This window comes from Balaenoptera physalus, assembly GCF_965194825.1.
Source record: "Balaenoptera physalus genome assembly, chromosome: 7".
Taxonomy (NCBI): domain Eukaryota; kingdom Metazoa; phylum Chordata; class Mammalia; order Artiodactyla; family Balaenopteridae; genus Balaenoptera; species Balaenoptera physalus.
Genome location: NC_138886.1, coordinates 119,594,492 through 119,612,390, shown reverse-complemented (window position 1 = coordinate 119,612,390; position 17,899 = coordinate 119,594,492). Strand labels below are relative to the sequence as shown.

Here is a 17,899-nt window from a genome sequence, read left to right as displayed (position 1 = left end):
TGAAATGTCCTTTTGCCACATTCACCCAAAGAAAGATGTATGGGTAGTTTATTTTTAACATAACATGAAGATTTTCCTCATGAGCTATTCAACCCTATACAAATATTTTTCACTGAAATGTCCGATTTCATTTTAAAACAAGTATCAATAGTATTCTTAAATGAATCTTAATTTTTAAGAATTGTTATCTTTAGGTTACTATTGCAGAATAACATATAACTCAAAATCTAATACATAAGATAGTACTGTATTTTGTAATATGTCAAAAGATTAAGTAACAGTTACTGACTATTATACAGAAGTTTCTGAAGATGGTCTTACCTGAATTCATCCTAACATTCATTTGGCCCTTCTTTTCCACGGAAATACAATAATATTTATTTATTTAATTATAACAAATATATAAAATTATATTTCATTATTCTGAGCTCTTCAGTAAATTTTTATGAGAAAAAACAGTTACTCAAAACAATATACTATAACCTTACCTCACCTAGGCCATAAAGTTTGTATTTGGGTATATGTATAGATGTGTATTATATTATTTATATCATATCATATATTAGAAGATTGATAAATCACTTTATCTCCTTAAACTGTGATTTCTTCAATGGGTACCACAAAAATATAATCAGTTGTATGTGTTAGAAAAATTTAAAATAAAAGCATATTGCTTCCATTTTATGAATTGAACTTCACAGCAAATTAATAAGGACTGTGACAAAATTTCCCCTATTATCTTAACCTCTGGATTTAGACTTAATATTCTAAAACTCATTTTAATTAACCAAAACTATATTCATCAGGCATGATCTAAATTTTTTTGGTTGTTTTGAAAACTAAACTTCAAAGTCAAGTTTGCCAACATTGATATTTTTAAAAATAAGATTTTCCAAGAAATGAGGGTTAAAAGTATAAAAATATGTTGAGAATTGATGCTATCATCCTAACACATACTGATTTTTATTAAAACCTACTTTTAAAAGCATAGATGGACTTGACTATCAGAGTTTGCCTAAGAATATTAACATGATAATCAACTACATAAAAGCAAAAACTATATTAAAAACTGATCAGTATTCAAGGAAGTTAGCAAAGATTTTTTTCATTTTTCTACCTCTCAGAAACACTATAAAAACAGAAATTACTGCTAGCATAGGAAAAAGAAGCATTAGAAAAGTTTGCATACCTACAATCCTTAAACCCTTCCTTTGCTTTGTCTGGCTGGAGGATTAGGAAATGGCGGGGAAAGCTCTAGAAGGGAAAAAGGCAGGTGACCCGATTCACCCTTCTTGTAAACATACTAATGGCAGGCTTCTTTGGGAACAGACTACAGCTGACCCTTGAACAACACATTGGGGGTTAGGGACATGGACCGTGCCTGCACTTGCTGTACACGAGGGGGTGCACAGGCCCCCCACGGGGCACCCAAACTCTCCCCTACAAGGGATGGCACCACACCACCACCACCACACACCAAGCACCCCCCCCTCCCCAGCTGTACCCTAGGGGGTGCTTGGGAGCATTCCCTTTTATTCAATCTGCCTTCTTACATATGGTGACCCTAATTCAATCAATCATCCTTCTTAATGGGTGTCAGGAGACTTCAGAAGGCATATTCATTTAATGGGGGTCAGGAAACCTAAGGGGGTTGATTGAATCAGGCTCAGGAGACCTAGGGCGTTTGGTTGGTTTAGTGAACGTCAATAGATTTAAGAAGGACGATTGATTTAACGGGGGTCACGATATTTAAGGGTGCTAATTTAACTTAGAGTTGGTCCTGTGTATCTGCGGTTCCTGCATATCAGCAGTTCCTCATAAACAGATTCAACCAGCCTTGGATCTTGCGGTACTGTAACATTTACTATGGAAAAAAATCTGTATGAAAATGGACCCACCCAGTTCAAACTCCTGTTGTTCAAGGGTCAACAGTACATGGTTTCTGTTGGCAGGAGAGCCATTATCTCTGAAACGCTCATAGCAGAATCTGTCTTATGGTAAATATATATATACATATTTATACGTATAATTTAAATATATATACATATTTATACGTATAATTTAAATATATATACATATTTATACGTATAATTTAAATAATAGGAATCTATGAATTATGGCTGTCCCTGGAAAACGCCATGTGACCTATGTTATTGTCTCCAAAAATACTGGGGTGCTTTATGACTGATACAGCATCTTCTGTGTATTTGCTTAGAAGATGCATGATATGAAAAAAAAACTTGGGAGCTAAGCTGCTTCATATGTGCATCTCCATTACTAGTACCCTAGAAATTCTTAAGAGAGCGTGATATTGGAAAAGATCTTATAATTTGTGTGACTCTGATTTGATGTTCTGATCCTTGGTGTTATATCAGGTTGATACTGGCAGCAAGACTGCCTTTCAGACTTTGAAGGCATAATGGCTGAGACACCAAGGGGTTTCCTCTGAATTCTCCACTGTAACGACGGCGATGAAGATGACTTAGGAAGAACACAGCTGAAGGCGAGCTTCTATTACATTACAGACCTGGGTTCCTCTTCTGTGTGATTCCAGTTTTGAAAGTCAGTCAGGCAAAAGTTGTATTCTTATGAAATGGAAGTCCCAGTATACATTTAATGGGTGACAAAAGTATATCTAAATGTCATGGTATGTTGGCATCATCTTTGAGTCAGAACTGAAAACCCTTGAGGACAAGTCAGTATAGGACATTAAGGATATCATGGTAACTGCTTCTCAGAAGAAGTGTTTTGGGGGGAGGGGGTAAGGACCACTGGTGTGACACCTTAGTGACGAATGGTGTCTAGTGCATAAACCCTGATGAAATTCATGGACCAAGTGATTCTGTAACATTCCCATAAGTTAAAAGGGCCAGAGCAACCAAACGTAACAATCTAATTATGAGAAGTTAATCATTATTTCCCAAGGGCCTGCTAATAAAGAACTTCAGAGACTAGCAAGTCTGTTTGCTTTTGGTAAAATTATCATTCTCATCTAGGAATTTTATTGTGCCCGCTTCCCAAAATCAAGATGAAGAGGCCTGAATTTGCATGTGGTCTGAGCAGAAACAACTGAACGTTTTACGGGGGTAAATGGCACAGGCACTCCTAGGAGGTACTTACGACCTATCTGCTCAGGTAATAGCAGACCACGTGTGCAGACAGGAGCCTTTGTCCCAAACTGACACATGCCACCCAGTGGTGACTTTTTGGGTTTGAGATTCTAGGCTACATGAGAAAGTCACTCACGACACCAGATTTGAAAGGTAATCGTTGGTACATTGCTTGGCAGTAATCAAGATTGCTCTCTTGATAAAAAAAGGCATTAGAAAATTCTGAGGTCAGAAAATTCCATCATGTCTTAGAGGGTATTGGGGAAGGGATTAGAAGATGGAAGGGGCAGTGTGACAGATTTAACTCTGAATTGGAAATGGTATGCTGGAGAATACACCACGAGGGGTACCTTGCGGAGGTCGGGGCAGTTTTGTCATATACAGGAGGTGTTGCTTCACTGCCCCTGTGCCCAACCACGGAGCCATCTGAGGACCTCGTCTCCTCTGCTCCTGGGTGGTCAGACCCACCCTTCTTTCCCAGCTGTGCCACAGTAAGCTGCCTGGCTCCCACGCAGATTCCACGGATCAGGCCCATGGCACTTGGAAATCAGCCACAGGCCCTGCAAATGCCAAAATCTTGCTACAGGAGGAAGGGCAAGTCTCAAGAGTGGGAGGAGTCTGGACTCTGTTTTTTGACAAGGAACTAATATTTATTAAGCACTTAATGTATACTAAATACCAACATTATACTTTAAATTTTTAAAATTTTATTATGGTAGGAATACTTAACACGAGATCTAGCCTTTTAAATTTTGAAGCGATTTTTAAGTTGGCCGTACTGTTTTTTTTTTTTTTAAATATCTTTATTGGAGTATAATTGCTTTACAATGGTATGTTAGTTGCTGCTGTATAACAAAGTGAATCAGCTATATGTATACATACATCCCCATATCCCCTCCCTCTTGCGTCTCCCTCCCACCCTCCCTATCCCACCCCTCTAGGTGGACACAAAACACTGAGCTGATCTCCCTGTGCTATGCGGCTGCTTCCCACTAGCTAGCTATTTTTAAGCTGATGATGAGTTAGGTCCAGATCCTCGGGAAAGCATTTAGACATTCAATGGCTTTACTGTATGGTCAGGCCTCTGGGCCTCAGATAAACTGGATAGTAAAGAACAACCCAGTCTGAGGCTGGAGAGGATACAGTTACACAATTTGTATTTTTCCCACCTGAGGTACCTCTTGAGAGAGTAGATTTCGGGTAACGAAAAAGGTAACCATAAGGAGATGTGTATGCTAATTACCTTGGCTGTAGTCATCACTTCACTATGTATATGTGTACCAAAACATCATGTTGTTATGTTTAAATATACGCAATTTTATTTAAAAATTTACAAAAAAGAAATTAGAGAAAAACAGATCAGATTTTCAAGTCAGATTCACAAGAACCATCCATGTATCTAATATCAAGTGTTACAGCTGTTCCTAATAAGTTCAAGGATACAGGCAATGAAACAAATGAGAAAGGAGAGTGGTCCAGACCAGCTCGAGTTCTTCCCTAGGTCCTGCCTCTCACAGCTGACCTGTGCTGCCTGGCCCAGGATAACTATGAGGTCTGGATGTAGGATTTTAGGAGTTCCTTAGAAATATTTCAGTTATGAAAGATTTCATTTTTTTTTTTTATTATCCTAGGGTTGTTTACATGTTTCTAGAGAGACATGCCTCATGGGTTCTTTGCTCCCTTACTGTAAGCCATCCTTAGCAAGGGGCACCCTACTAAAGTTATTCAGTAGATAACATCTCTTCACATGAGAAATACCACCCCTCTAGTCTATTTACCTGTAGTCCAAGTAACAAGGTCAGCAGGTGCGTCACTCTTCTTCTTTTTGCCAGCGGCCCCTGCTCTGGTAAACTGAGTGACGGGATCGCAAGCCAGCTGCTTTCACTCCTTCATCACCCCATAAAAACTCTTTCATTTTGCTTGGTGTGTTGTTCTAGGCCTGGATTCAAATTTACATGTCAGCAAGAGATGTGAATGACATTTAAACCACCGCCTTTGAAAACGTGTATTTGTAAGTGTTCTTTAGGGGTAAATCTAACTTCTTCCCTCTGCAGGTAAATTTAACAAGCTCTGAATGCATCTCCATTCCTCAGTGGGAAGGAAAATCTTGATTCCTCTCCTGTCTAAACTTACAGTATCTGCCTTGAAGTGGGGCTCGGGAGAAGTGTGAGCTAGTCTGCTGTTATTATCTTTGTGGGTAAGTAGTATTTCTGCTGATCTGGAAAGCTCAACCACAGAGAAGGGGAGGTTAAAAGAGGGAGTAAATGGAAAAAGCGGGAGATCCTAGCATAGGGAAGAGGCTCGTAGAATTCTATTACAATTGGGGGTGGGCAAACCATTCCACTTCCCCCAAGTGTATGAAGCACTAGAACAACACTCCTACCTGTCTCAGATCTGGTGCTAATGACCAATGTTGGGGAAAAACTTCTGGGAGCTGTCCTCTCTGGAGAAGAACAAATAGACTATTGCTGAATTACAAGTTCCACCTAAAGGGTTCATCTCAATCATCTTGAGTAGAGGAGTGAGAAGGTGCCCTCAGGTGATGCAACTTACAGGAGTCAAATACAGCTGGTTGCCAGTTCGTCAGCCACGTGGATTTGTCTGGTTGATTATCAGATTAGATGGAGGAAATATTACCAACACACTGGGCAGAGTGGAAGGCTGAAAAACAGAGATTCTGCACTCCGGGTGGCCATAAATAAAGCTTGAACATGGAACTGCTAAGACAGCAGCCTTAATGTGATGAAAAGCGGAATGGAGCTGCCTGGCCAGTATGTCACCACTGGTCTGTGGAGGAAACATAGAATTTACTTAAAGACAGTGGAAATGGACTGTAGACAGTCACCAAAAAGACGGATTTGGGTGTGATTTGGTGGCTAAAATTACGGTCAGGTCACCTCCATTCCACCGGAATGGGAAGACGAATGGCCTTCCCAGCTAGAGCTGTTATGGGGTTAGAATAGCCCCAGATGACAGTCTCATGGGACACACAATGTTTGTTTGGTGCAGGGCACTTTCTCAAACGGTACGAGATTCGTTAGTGTGTAAAGCAGTGGCGTATGCGATGGCTTGATCAACACTGGTCCCACTGTGACCCAGGTGTGTTAGGAACTGCTCTTAGGGTATGATCAGTTATTTTAGGTTTTTCGTCATGATGTGAAGGACTTGCAAATTCTCATGATGACACAGAGGAAGTTCTCTTCCAGGAAGCAGGCCACATTTAGAAAACTGGTCTGGAGGGACAACGAATATCTAATTGGATGAATTAACAGGATAATGACTACGGGAACCTCACCTCTGTCAACAACGCTGAGAGCAGGATGGACTGTATTTGAAGTGACTGGAGTCCTGGAGAGTCAGGCTAAGGAAGACCAACCATGGGAAATCGAAGGCAAACCAAACTTATGGCAGGTTGTCACTGGACAGTGTGGTTTTCATTGTCTTCTGGATGAAAGTAAAATTTATCTCACCAATGGTACGATTGGCTGGGAATGGACAAATAAAGGAAAAACACCTCTTAGAAACATTAGGGGATGCAGATGGTGTTATAATGACGACTGAAAGTTGTCAATTGTAAAAACTTGCTTTACAGTGTAGTTATATTTGCAAACCAGATGGAATCCAGAATTGACAAAATAATATTAATTCTAGTCACCATTGCCATCACTGAGACTGTGTGGTATGTTGGAAAGAAAAAGACTCTTCAAATACACGCTGTATGGTGTGGCAAATAAGATGTTAATATCTCCAGTACGGTTATGTGGTGTAACAAAGGATTTGTACATCCATAAACAGAATTAAATAAAAACCAGACTTATGTAGACCAGTGGCCAATAAACTAATGCCCTTAGGCCAGATTTGGCCGGTAATATATTTTTATATGGCCCATGAGTTAAGTATGGTTTTAAGATTTTTAAAGGGTTATAAACAAATAAACAAATAAAACAAAGAAGAATATGTGATAAAGACTGTGGCCTGCAAAGCCTTAAGCATTTACGATCTGGCTGTGCTAGGCTGATTAATACTCCCCCATCCCCCAAAATGTCCATATCCTAATCCCCAGAACCTGAGAATGTTACCTTATCTGGCAAAAGGGACATTGCAGATGTGATTAAGGATGTTAAAATGGAGAGAGTATCTGGGGTTATCTAGGTGGGTCCCAAGTAATCACAAGGGTCCTGATGAGAGGGAAGCAGGAGATGAGAGACTACAGGATATTTGAAGATGAAAGCAGGAGACCATAGTGTCCATGTGGCCTCTAGCAGCTGAAAAAGGCAAGTGGATGAACCCTCCGCTCAGGGTCTCCAGAGAACCAGCCCTGATGACTCCCTGAGGTTAGCTCTGTTAGACTCAATTTAGACTTTTGTCTACCAGGACTGTAGCAGAAAAAAAATGTGTGTTGTTTTAAACCACTAAATTAGCAGTAATTTGTTACTGCAGCAGCGAGAAAGCAAACACAGAAGCCCTTTTCAGAAATAGCTTGCTAGCCCCTGTGGTAGATGATGGTGCCCAGGATGAGAAAATATTCTGGGGGAGTCTGATGTAAACCCTCAAGTAATAGAATGCCTATGGAAACAGATTTCCCAGAAAAACATTTAAATTTGGCTTCAGGAAAAATACACACTCAATTAAATGCCTCCATTATCACATGTATAAATTTCTAAATCATTATAGATAACAGGAAAAGAAAAAAGTATTTCTGCTGGTAAAAGAACATCAAAAGACCTGTGAGGGGATATGGTCAAGATTAACAAACTTCGTAGAGGGAAATCCTACTCATGACAGAATTGCTCAAATTATGGTGATCACTGGGGTGTTAGTAGGCATATTTTTAAATAAAGTACTAGAGGAGATGTTGAAAACTAATAATGAGAAATATTTTGCAAGGAGATATTGAGCAAAGTGGAAAAAGGACTGTCAAGGAAGTTCTTAAGCAGCATGCCTACAAACCATTTTCCCCTTTTACTGTGGAACTGTCCTGGCAAACCAACCAACTTGGATTATTTCAAGTGGAGCCTGTGTTCTTCCAAATACGGGTGCCCAAAAATGGATGAACAGAGGAAAGAGAAATGTGTGGCAGGTGTTTCACTGGTCTCTGGTTGAAAATACATCATGTATGTCTACAAAATTTTGAAAATAAGAAATACATACACACACATACACGTACCTTCAATGGGCAATCTCTAAACCCCATGCCTCTAGTTCCATAAAAGGTTCAGAAAAACTGTTGTCATAGCTTACTGCATGCATACCCGTAATTATTATAGAGGACTCTCGGAGACCATTCAGTACAAAGCAGGAATAAGACCAGTTATGTCAAAACCAGTTTTATTTCCATCAGTAGCACCAGCCCTAATGGTAATACAAGGGTTAACAAATCAATTTAACCTTTCTAAATTGATTTGTTATATTACCTTCTATTGATTTTTCTAACGCAAATGTATTGCTGGCAAAATACAGTGGAGATTTGTTTGACCTCCTTATTGTTGTAGGATATGGCAATTAATTTTTTAATTGAGATTCCAATTAGCTTTCTGCTCTTACAATATTTTACCTAAATCTTCCTTTTAAGTTCCCCTAAGATTACCAGAAAAAATCGTCTAAGCATGACTGTATGAAAAAGGTAGAAGTAAAGAAAGCATTTCTTATGTCGTGTACAAAATTGAGGTTACTCTAGGTTAACTGAATCTGATTCCTTGAAGAGATAAAGATGCTCTAAATCACGAAGAATTAATCAGAAAATCCTAATTGAAAAACAGGACCTCAGTACTCTATTATAAAAGAGGAGAAAGTGCCAAATTAGCACAACAGAGCAGGGAAAGATGAAAGACATTTTACAGATCATCGCCTTCCTGACCCTTGTAAAAGTGCTGTTACAGAGAAAAAACAAGAGAGTCCCAAAGAGCAAGGTTACAGGATTAGGGTCTCCCAAGGAGAGCCTCTAACAAAAGGAAACTGAGTTTCATAATTGGAGGTGGTCTGCATGTGAAATTTTCAGATGTCCCTGCAGATACCAAGACAGGGGGTGATGTCTCAGTAATTCCTGAAGGACAACTGAGAGGGAGGTTACAGGACGGTATTACGGACACAAGAGTGGAGAGAGAAAAGCTTTCCAGGACAGGTCTGGAACAATCCCGTCTATGCCAACCACTCAGGTTAGACATTTACATGTATATTAAAAAGCTGTCTTCTTTCACTGCTGATCTACCTGGCTTTTACTGATCTTGAATAAGAGAAGGATGAGAGAGTGGCGGGAAAATAAGAAGAAAAAGGTAGAGCAATCTGGAAATGCCCCTGGCAGGCACAAATACAACCACAGGACAGTCACAGGAGATGGAACACTGACACGGGGAGACTCGGTTTTTCAAATATCTGAATCCCTCAGTTCAGAGGGTTTGGAACAGAGAAGGGAAATAAGAAGGGTGGGGTGTGCAAGTCCAAGGGTACCCCACTTTCACACCTCAACATCTACCTGGGGTTATTTATATTTACAAAATGAAGGAAAGGAATTGGATTCGAGGATAAATTCAAGTTTTCATTAATTTGGTATCTCCAAATCTACAAATTCTAGGCAAGTTTACTTGAAGTGAAAGGCATTAAGAGTATAATATTTAAACATTTACTTTAGAAAAGGAAAAAATCTGACATAATTTAGTGTTTAGATTGCCAGCATATCTTTGATTATTCCTTTATAGATGTTCTTCTTACACCAGGCGTATTGAGGTTGTAGGCATATAAAGAATTGTGTGCTTTGGACCAGACTACTTATTAATCTTAGCTATGATTCAAACATCAAAACTTATTGTACAAAAGGTTAATAATTTCACAGCAGTTAGGCATTCACTATTGTCACTGAGGCATTAAGGTAATGCTGAATTACTATATTTCATCACTACACTGAACTGCTTTTTGGTATATTCCTAATTCATGCCAGTTTTTATTTCTTTTAAATCTAATTAGCTATACCCTCGAGAAAATTCTGAAGTCCTCAGATTCTTCCATTTCTAAATACGAGTTAGCACAGGTTAATTTAGCATGTTTCAAGGCTGCCATATAATTCATGGAAATATTTTTATCTCTCAGAAACTGTCAAGCCAATCTTAACAGTAGAAGATATTTACTTTATCAGGAAAAAGGATTTGAAAGCAATATGACTAGTTCATATTTCCTGGAGAAGACAGAAGTTTTAATTTACATATATTTTTATGAGACAATATTTGAAGAGGGATTTAAATGGAAAATGCCATGACCTAGCAGAAGACCCAGCTCCCCTTTCTTTTTTTCAGTCATTCCCATAATACTTATTTCACTTTGGGCAGATAGAATACAGTTCAGTACTGGGAGCTGTCTTACACACGTGTTAGTTGTGGCTTTACAACTAAATCATAAATTCCTTACATTAGGATTTGTAGCAAGATATCTTTATAAATTCCAGCATGTCACACAAAGTGTTTATTTTAAATTTAAGCTCTTTATTTTATTTTTAGACTATACTGTATAATAGTTACCTGAACACGTGAAGGTATCTTCATGTGCTTTCACGGGAGCCTTTAGTTGAGTAAGGAAACTCATCAAGTAGTATGATCAGTAAACATCCTTCTGAGTGTTCATTCTTTCAGGAATTTCTGCAGACTGAGATGATGCATCTCTCTACTCAGGACCTTGCCATCTAGAAGTAAGCCTAAAAGCAAACACAAAATGCAGACACGTGAACACAAATGTAAACCACTGGATTAGCATGTAGATTTAAGTGTGATGCAATTTAGGAAACAAAAATTGGAATACACAGGAGATGACACATGGACTTTTCAAAGAGGGACAGGGAGATTATTTAAAACAAAGTTGTCTACTTCTTAGGAAAAATAATACTGGTCATGTTCAAACTGTAGTAAAGGACACAGAGTTTCTTAGCTTGAAACGCAATGCTGAAGTACATTGAACTCTTAGGGCAACTAAGGTAAAAGGAAGGTGACTAAGAAGGAATAGTGAAGTCATGAATTAAGGGTTTTCAGAGGTGATTAGGAGTCATTCTAGATTCCAAAAAAGGAGAAGGACTAGGTGATATAAGCACACTTATGCCTGATAATGATTATTACTGTGTACTGTATACTACATAATTTAGGCAAAAATAACAAGAATGCCCTTTATGGATGCCATCTATAATTAAAAGTTTTAAGCACGCAAAGGATATATTGTATCTGAAACTGAAAAGAAAAAATGTGAAGTTGCCTAACTGGCGATGCCAACATTCAAACGGATAGATATACTACACATATAACACATGTGTGTATGTACATTTATAAGATATATGCATATATCTTGTATGAAGTATATAATAAAATAAAACAAAAACTATTTCAAAAGATAAGAATTTTATCATTTTAACTGAAAATTAAAGCATAATTATAATGTGAAGAAAACATATAAATCTGAGAAAGTACTCAGAATATTCTCATATGGTTATTATAAATGATGACTGTGAATGTTGATATCTCAACATACTTTTTGGGGGGATGTGGGAACACCAAAGTGGAATAAGTACTGTAGAACAGATGCTGTGGGATTCCCAGGGGCACTGAATAGTTTTACTCCAATTTGTTCTTAGTTGCAAATATTCATCTTAAAGCCAAAGGTCTCTAATTAGAATACAACAGGAAAACAGGTTATTTTCTCTATAACCCAAGAGAAAATCTTTTTAGCAGATGGCTGTTAAGAAATATCACTGTAACAAACATGGTAAGGCTGTAAAAGAGAAATAGTGGGGCAAAAAGTAGTCAATATCTGTATTTTTAAGTTTGAAGGTTTGCAATCTTTCTGCAGGAATCCTTAAACATATCTAATATTATTGTTTTATAATATTATATAGTAAAATTTTCTTTTTGAGGACTAGATACTCTTTATATCATGAAAATAATACTCCCTTTTAAATAATTTTTATTACCTGGTAGATATATAACTAGGCTTGGTATTAAAACTGTAATCCCAAGAGATGCATTGTTTTCATCTGTAATTTGTTAATGAGTTTTCAAACTCATTATGTGACTGCATAATATACTAAATGAGGAAAGTATCAGTTATAAAAAGAAAATGCCCTCTAAGAATGCTGTCTAAAATTACAAGGTATGCTAGAGTCTGTCAAACGCATGAATTTTAACATTTAAATTGGACATTAATATAAATTAAATATCTTTATCTTAAAAATACTTGAGTTGTTTTAAAGACAGTATAGGAAATTATCTGCTAGGGAAGTTTTACTTAAATCCCACACTGTTACTTTTTTTCAAAGCACATTCTGCCCTCTTATAGTAATTTTCTGAGTGACTCACCGTGACAATATAATAAAGAAATAAATATATGTTGGTATTAGATGTTTTTAAAATATTGCCTTAGCTATTTAAATAATTTCCTTAGCATATTAGTTTTATATGCCTGAAATCTGGGTAGCCATGTTTTAGGTCAAAAGCTTCATAATATTAATTAGATACAGAAGGGAATCAGAATTTGCTGCCCCCAAATATTCCACTTGGCATAAGGATTGTTTCAAGCTGAAAGCAATTAGCTTTCTGCCCTCACCCTTTCAGTCTAAAAGCAGGACATAAATTCCCCTTTGCAAAGGTGTCACTTTTTCCAGAACCAGGGAGAGGAGGATGACTGAACTGAAGACAACTCTCGTCAATGAAAAAGGCATCAAATTGAGTCTGCATAACACACCTTACTAAATAACCCTCATCTTGCACTAGTTGCCCCCGTATATTTTATCTATCCCCATTTACTGCCCTAGAAACACATCCTTCCCTTCCTTTGTTGAGTGACTTCACAGTTTATTGCCCTTTGTTAAAATGATATATAAGCCTCTAGATCTAACCACTTCTTTGTGGTTTCCACTTCTTTTCTGTGAGGCTCCCTGTATGCATGCAAAATGAACCTTTCTCCTGTTAATCTGTCTTTTATCAGTTTGATTTGCAGGCTCCAGTTACTGAACCTAAGAGGATACAGGAAAGATTTCATTGTTGTTGCTGTTGTTTTAGTTCCTCTACATTATTAAATCGTGGTGAAAAAACTATAATTTGAGTGGGAAATAAGGTTGGGAAACCCAAGACAAACCTGATTCACGCTTCTCTCTATTTTCATATCTTGACATGCATACTTAATCTCTTATTTGAAAAGAACAAATCCTCATTTTCGATTTCATCAACACATAATGGGAATGAACCCTCCCTGGGATTATAATGGGTCAGAAGAGAGGCATCTGGGATCTAGGGAATAAGCAGACCACACAGGGCAGGCCAAACAATCGAGGTTCAAGCAGAAGGTAATAAAAAGGGTCCCCAAAATGCAATTATGACATAATGTAGAGAGAGGACTTTTTATTCACACTGTGCTGACTAAACCAGTTATAATCTATGTGACCTCACTTCCTTTGCCTGTTCACTGGGCACCTGCAATTGCCAGACATCTCTGTGGATGTTACAGGTACATTTGTAAACACTTAATTTCTGTATATCTTGAACATGTAAGTAAACTTTCATAAGCTTCAGTTACCTCATCTGTAAATATGTTAATAATAGTAAGTAGCTCTTAACATTGCTGTAAGAATCAAGAGATCATGAATGCAATAAAGAAGATGTGGTACATATATACAATGGAATATTACTCAGCCATAAAAAGGAATGAAGTTGTGTCATTTGCAGAGACATGGATGGACCTAGAGACTGTGATACAGAGTGAAGTAAGTCAGAAAGAGAAAAACAAATATTGTATATTAACGCATATATGTGGAATCTAGAAAAATGGTATAGATGATCTTATTTGCAAAGCAGAAATACAGACACAGACGTAGAGAACAAAGGTATGGATACCAAGGGGGAAAGGGGGCGCTGGGATGAACTGGGAGATTGGGATTGACATATATACACTACTATGTATAAAACAGATAACTAATGAGAACCTATTGTATAGTACAGGGAACGCTACTCGGTGCTCTGTGGTGACCTAAATGAGAAGGAAATCCAAAAAAGAGGGGATAGATGTATACGTATGGCTGATTCCCTTTACTGTACAGCAGAAACTGACACAGCAGTGTAAAGCAACTACACTCCAATTAAAAAAAAAAGAGATCATGAATGCAAATGTAATATGTATATGAGGCCCACAATGAACAATAAATATTATTATTATTACCATCAATAAATTGTTTGGGTAAGGGTTATAGTGCTCCTATTACTGGATTGTGCAATTTGGAAGGAACTGGCGCACTCTGAATGTTATTGAGATAGTGACCTTGTCGCTGGAACTTAGGTCTGGAGATTTAAACACAAGGAATAAGGAGGTAGTTAACTTATTAATTACTCAGACCAGACTCTTGAACCTCTAATTTACCCTTCAGTAAAATGATTACAAACATAAGTTTGGAACCAACCTGGTTGAGTTTAAATCCCAGCTTTAATTCTCAGTAGCATTTTAAACTGTTGGAAAGTTTCTAATGTTGTGAGCCCCAAATCTCTTATCTGCAAGAGGGAAATGATGACACTACGCTTGAGTTAAGGCGCACAAAGCACTTTTTAAGAGTTCCTTGCACTAGTGTTCAACAAGTGTTTGTGACTATCTTTAGATTTGGCAGTGGTTCGCCACCTTTGAAAATTATGTGTCACCATTTGCATCTGCAGGGATACTGAAATCCACAGGATCTATGAAAAAGCAATAGAGAGACAGCATGAGTTGACTTCTAACTTGCATAGAGATTAGGGTATTGATAACAGCCCCTGCAGTTTCAATTCAGATGATCTCAGGTTCCCTCTTTAACCGTAAACTACCAAACTAGGTTTTGTTAAACAATCCTTGACTAGAACCAAGATTGGTCCCAAACTATGCAATGGTACTAAGATTAACGAGAATCCAAGTGGCAGCAATTATAGCAATTATTACAAATTTTGTGAAGGAATGCATTGATATCGATTAAAAAATGGAAAATTTCCGTTTTCCAAGTGGCTAAAAAATCCGCCTGATTTTGTCTTCTATGTGTTTGTATTTTTTTTTTTAACATCTTTATTGGAGTATAATTGCTTTACAATGTTGTGTTAGTTTCTGCTGTATAACAAAGTGAATCAGCTATACATATACATATATCCCCATATCTCCTCCCACTTGCATCTCCCTCCCACCCCTCTAGGTGGTCACAACGCACCGAGCTGATCTCCCTGTGCTATGCGGCTGCTTCCACTAGCTATCTATTTTACGTTTGGTAGTATATATATGTCCATGACACTCTCTCACTTCGTCCCAGCTTACCCTTCCCCCTCCCCGTGTCCTCAAGTCCATTCTCTATGTCTGTCACTTTGGGGAGCGGCCAGTGGGCGGCCGGCTATGTATTTGTCTTGTAGTTTTAAAAGTGTGTGTTGTTAGTAGAGATACATTAGCATTTTCTTTGTTGGCTGACCTTTTCATTTGTTAGTTTTTTCTTTTTAAATTTTCAATTATACTTCTAATTTTTATAGCAAAATAAACTTTTTTCCCTTTGTACTGACATTTTATTATTTTTAATGAATGTGAAATCAAGCAAATGAACAGGAGTCCTGGCTAACTAAATATGGACCTCTAAATACCCAATGTGATCCATATAACCGTCATCGTATAGGAAACTGAAGAACTGCATTCTAGTTGTGTCCAGTCGTAATTAACCATGCGAACGGTGACCCTTATCATACAGCCTAGGTATTCTTCCTGGGTAAGCAGGCAGGCTGAAATAAGGGCTTTTTTCTGCTGCTTGCCCAGGAAGGAAGATTGTGAGGGCTGTTCTCCGTCTAGGCAGACGGTGGGTTCCAGGGCTTTGTGCTCGCAACCACCACGGTCTGCCTCTATTTAGGGTCCTCTGACTCTGAATAGATGATGTGTCACATTGCTTTCTGTTTACTGAGGCTGCCAATCCCTGAAGATAAAAGAATCACCTAAAGTCGCAACTGCCACAGGAGAACATAAATGATGCATGTACTTGTAACGTTTCTGATGATGACAAAGTTCTGATTGAATTTTTAGAGAACATGACAATGAATCAGAATCTTTTACTGAGCCAATCACAGCTCAAAGAGCAACCCAAACAAAACAAACACAAACAGTGAAAGCAAGGAAGCATTTTCAGGAAACAATTTAAGTAGTTTATGAAGTCTCAAAGCACTAGTCAGAGTTTTCAATAAGAAAAGAGACTTAGAGAATTTCTGTAAGAGAATAATGATTTCCATACATTCTGGAGGATAATACATCTGTCTTGGAAATTTTTCCCCTAATATTTTACTATGAAAATTTTCAAACACAGACAAAAGTTGGGAAAATTGTTACAGTGAAGACTTCCTATTCCCACCAACCAGATTCTACGATCACATTTTAACGTTTGCTGCTCACATACCGATCCTTTATCCATACCTCTATCCATCCACTCCTCCATCGTATTTTCTGTTACATTTCAAACCTCAGACATCAGTAGATTTCCTCTGAATACTTCAGCATGCGTGCCATTACATAGTTCAATGATAGTTTTGATATAACATTTACATACTATAAAATAAACAAATATTAACTGTATTCACTGAGCTTTGACAATTACACACACATGTGTGCCTTAGAACTTATCATGAGCAAACAGGGAGAGTGAATTTCAGATTTTCAATGTTTAGGAAAAACACTAAGATGAATAATAGAATTTCAGAAGCAATATTCCAAGGTTGAAATTTTATCAGAAAATATCTCTGAAGGATTTTCTGCATCTCTGAAATTATTTAAACAGTTCAACATAACCTAGAAAGGAAGCAGTTGGGAGAATAAAAGGAAGAAGTACATGTGCATATTGACCAATTACCAAAATGGCAGCAGTAATTAGGGAAACCATTGGAATCCATGAGCTGCAAAATAACAAGGACAAAATATTTTTCAACTTGCAAAGTAAAGTAACTCTTTGAGAGAAATTCTGCGGATAAGAGAAGAATCATTCCTGAACCTCAGAAATATGATTTAAAATAGCTCAACCTTGCCAGAATTGGTAACTAAAAATAGTATGTGTCTTAGGAAGACGATGGGGAACTTTGGACTCCCTGAACTTTATTGTATGACTCCAAGCAGTTCAGAGAAGTTCTCCCTGGAAAGCAAGCTCTATATATTGATTAGGTGTGTTTTATATCATCCTAGTTATCACAGGCAACTTTTGACAATGTTTTTTAAAATTTTATTTTTTTAGAGCAGCTTTAGGTTCACAGCAAAGTTGAAGCAAAGGTACAGAGATTGCCCATATACTCCCTGACCCCCTAAGTGCATAGACCTCCCCCGCATTATCAACATTCCCCCCAACAGATGGTACATTGGTTACCAATCAGTGAACTTTCACTGACATGTCATAACCACCCAGAGTCCAGAGTCTGCCTTATGGCTCACTCTTGGTGCTGTACATTCTGTGGGTTTAGACAATTTATAACGATATGTATCCATCATTATAGCATCACACAGTGTATTCTCACTGCACAAAAAATCCTCTGTGCTCTGCCTAGTCATCCTTCCCCTCAAGCCTTGGCAACTACCAACCTTTTTACTGTTTCCATAGTGTTGCCTTTTCCAGAAGGTCATATAGTTGGGATCATATAGTATGTAGACTTTGCAGCTCCTTTCACTTAGTAATAGGTATTTAAGGTTCCTCTGTGTGTTTTCATGGCTTGATAGCTCATTTCTTTTTAGTGCTGAATAATATTCCAATGTCTGGATGGACCACAGTTTACTTATCCATTCACTTTCTGAAGTATATCTTCCAA

The 17,899-nt window shown here is 37.8% G+C and overlaps 1 long non-coding RNA gene across 3 annotated transcripts in view; it reads right to left on the bottom strand.

Annotated features, from left to right (window-relative positions):
- The window catches only part of LOC309664103, a 118,443-nt gene that overhangs the window by 17,917 nt on the left and 82,627 nt on the right, over positions 1–17,899 (bottom strand). For all 3 annotated transcript variants that reach the window (XR_014265611.1, XR_014265612.1, XR_014265613.1), the window contains exon 3: positions 4,889–10,791. This is a non-coding gene — a long non-coding RNA (uncharacterized lncRNA). The remainder of the gene's footprint in view (positions 1–4,888; positions 10,792–17,899) is intronic.